Below are 3,779 nucleotides of genomic sequence, written 5' to 3'. Positions count from 1 at the left end.
CACTACCACAGTCCTCCTCCTTGTCCTCCTTTCCAAACTCCCCTGCTATCTCCTCGAACAAAAGCCATCCCACACCTTTGATCACCCCTCATTCTGTAATCTTTTTATAACCTTCTGATCGGAACCACTGTGTTCAAGATGCAGAAGAGCAGTGAAAATTCATACACTGACAGTATCTTCCATTTTATTCTTTATTTGTATCTTGCCAATTCCCAGCATTTACTTGTTTCCCCAAACCCTTTTTTTTAATACCCATGAGGACAAAAGAGACGCTATCAGAGAGCGCTGAGCCCACTGTGTACGTGGTGGTGTGATAATTTTCTTTCTCCTGTACACATTACTTGACATTTATCAAAATTGAATTCCTCCGCTGTTCTATTTACTCCGTTACCCAGTGTCATGAAATTCAGTAACCCTTTCTAGCCAGCTTCAATTTTGATTATCTTGAAAAATGATAAAAACTTCCACAAATTACATCATCTCGTTATTAATTTTTTTCCTCAGATCACTTATGAATATGTGGAAAAAGACAGGTCACAAACTGTCGCGTCACTAGTAAAGAAGCTACTTTCTCCATTCTTCCTAGCTTTTACCTAATTGTTAATCCATAAGCAAACTTTTCCTCTTATGTTATAGCTTAACAGTTTAAGAACCTTTGGCAAGGGCCTTTCTTAAAAATTCAAGTGCATTATGATGACCAAATCAACCACAAGCATTTGTTTTTTGACTCCTTCAGAAACCTCTCACGAGATCTAGAGAACTGACCTTCCTCTGAAAGAGCAGTGCTGACTCTCTCCAAATCTGTATCTGCTGATCGACTCTAGTACCCGTAGCTTGGGTGAACCTGTCTGGTCAGGCTTCTCTTTTGTAGTTCTGCAGGTCGCTCCTGGAGATCAGTTAAACCAGTGTCCTGGCCACCCAGCTGGGACCACTGCTAGTAGCTAAGTAATGTCATGTCCGAGTTCCTTTAAAATCTTGTGTTCTGGTCCTGAATATCTCGTCAGTCACTCCAACACTTAAACTCCACTGACATTTCCAGTTCCCCTGACATACGCCCACCCCAAGAAAAGGCTCTGCTCTCAAGAGAAACTTCTGCAGTGAATGGAAACGCAGCATCTTTTTCTGCTACAGCCTTATTTCTCCTTGACCACTTCTTTTTACGCTTTTGCCAAAGCTGGTAAGATGGTAGGTGATCGGTTTTAATTCTAATGCATGTGAACATTTTTGTATGCCTTCAGCAAGTTTCTCTTTGAGATCGTTCTGGTTGCCACACGGTAGTTCTACGTTTAGCTTGACAGATTGCCTTTTCTATTTTCTTTGTTCAGACACAATTTCTGTTTCCTAGGAAGATGGCTTTTAACGTTAAAGAGCCTCTCCAGCTCTGTTGAAGTACACCATCATTTCTGAGCTCCTCTAGTGTTTGTGATGTGACCCGCCCCTGGGCTGAGTTTCTAATACTCTGTCTTGAAGCAATCTCCGCATTACAACCCCTTAAACACTTTTCTTTCAACAAACCTCCTTCTTTCGCACAGTTCCCCTTTCCAAAGTTAAACATTACTATTGCATATTTTGACTTTATTTCTACAAGGATGCTAAATTTGAATACCTCATGGCTACTCTTACAGAGCAGCTCTTCAATAGAAAGATCTGGAAGCACGTAAGGTTTTGATACAATCCCGAACAATTTTTCTTCTTTGCATCCTTCGGTTTCTCCAAGATCGGTGCGGTGTTTAAAACTTACTTCTTGTGCTTGCATCGCGTTTCACGATGACAACTATGCAGTGTGCACCAGACAATGGATCTGTCCATTAACACTGTACCGTGGTGAGGTCAAGAGCCAGAGAAACCAAGACAAATCATTGTGAAGGCTAGCCAAGATCCTGGTCAGAGGTTGAGCTGAAGATGCCAAGAGATACGTTATTCCAACACACAATGAAAGATCACAGTCAGGAGCTCAGGAAGAGGGAGCAGGAATACAGCCTCTCCAATTAGGAAAAGAATAGACTAGGACTGGATCATGGGACCTGGAACACGGCTGAAATTCAATGGCAAATTAATCAGAAAAAGCAAACTGCCTAGTATTGCCTCACCTCCCAGATATGCAAAGGCAACCACAGAGAACGTGCAGGGGCCAGTTCTTACCCAGGCTCCCTGACACCGCTCCCTGTTGCTGGGGAGTTTGTTTGCTGCCAGCTCTGGAGCTGGGAGCTCGCACAAAGTGACAGAAACGGCTTCAACGGGAGAGGGGGAAATATCACTGAGCGCTATGTGAAGAGAGATGATTTCTGAGCAGACTTTTACAGGTTGGTAGGAAACCAACGCCTGTGAAATCCAGGTATAGTTCTGAGCTCAAATTAGTTATGTTTATGTTGTATTTACATTATTTAGACAAGCGTTTCCTTTGTGTTCAAGTTCAACCATTTCCAGTGTTCAGGTTTGCACAGAATAAGCATATCCAGAAAGAACAAGCTTAACAGACGGACTTAAAAACCTGTAACTATCTAGCTTCACAATGAAGTAGAATTTGCAACGCTGGATTTAGAATGTGAATCTACACCGCCATCTGCAGAAAGCAGATTGGCAGATTAACTGGCTACTGGTATAGCGGAAATTAAAAGTGCCAAAATGCAATTATTGGTATGCAAGTATGGTATAGAATCAGGTGGAAAAAAGAAAGGGATATATATGCCACGACACCATTATCACAGCTGACAGATTCTGCACAACGTATGCTGTGCCTCAGCAAAGGAATGCATTTTATATTTTATTCCTTCAATGTCTTTATTTTTCCTCCTTTTAGTGGGAAAACTGATCCCCTTCTGTTTCTCTCACATCTTCTCAACACCTTTTTGCAACTTCTGCAACAGAGGTACTGTGATTGTATCATCCGTCTGCTGTACCATAGGAGCTCACTCCAGACCCTCTCTCCTGTCTGAGATGCTTGGCCACAGGAGTGCAGCAGAACTATTAATTAAATCCTACGACAGGAAGGGGGGAAAAAAAAAATCTCTGACGCAGTAAAAACTTGCATGCCTGACTTCGTTACGATCTGCCTCCCCTCACACGTGAGAAAGCGGCTGCGGCCTCCTGCTGTGAACCGACCCAGTCCCGAGCGTGGAAGCCAGCTCCGCGTTTCAGACCAGTTGTGTCTCCCTTTCCCCCTGTGAGACCATAGCGACAGGAGAGATTAATGGTCTGTGAGGCAATCTGATTAAGAATAAAAGCTTTATCTCTTTCTTATAAAACAAATAACGAATTTCCTCACGTAATTTCGAAGACGCTCTGTGCTTCCTCAGGAAACACCTTTCAACGAGAAGCGCTGAGCGTCCTACGCCGCTTCTCCACCGCCCCTAACCGCCCGTTATTTCGCCCCAGCGGCCCAGCCCGCCCCTTTGGGGTCCCGGTGCCGCCGGGGGGGGACGGCGCGTGTGTGTATGTGTGTATGTGTGTGTGTGTGTTGTGTGTGTGCCACCGGCGATACAAACCCGCCCTCCCCCAGCACTACCGCCGCGCCCGCGCTCCCCGGCACAAGATGGCGCCCCTCCAGCGGCGGGAGGCTGCGCTCTCGCGAGAGCGGGAGGGCCTTCTCTCGCGAGAGGCGGCAGGCGGAAGGGGCGGGGAGGCTAGGCGGAAGGGGCGGGGCGGGGTTGCCCGCTGCCGGCCGGCGAGGTGGGCGGCGCGCCGCGGTGGCGGCGCCAGCGCAGCGTTGCGGCCTGTCCCTCCCCGCGGGGCGGGAGCGGCGCCTGGGCCGGCCACGGCAGCGCGGGCAGAGCCCTGCC

The sequence above is a fragment of the Gymnogyps californianus genome, chromosome 11 (genome assembly GCF_018139145.2).
Source record: "Gymnogyps californianus isolate 813 chromosome 11, ASM1813914v2, whole genome shotgun sequence".
NCBI lineage: Eukaryota > Metazoa > Chordata > Aves > Accipitriformes > Cathartidae > Gymnogyps > Gymnogyps californianus.
The sequence above is the reverse complement of the archived record's forward strand: the minus strand, read 5'-3'. Positions refer to the sequence as shown.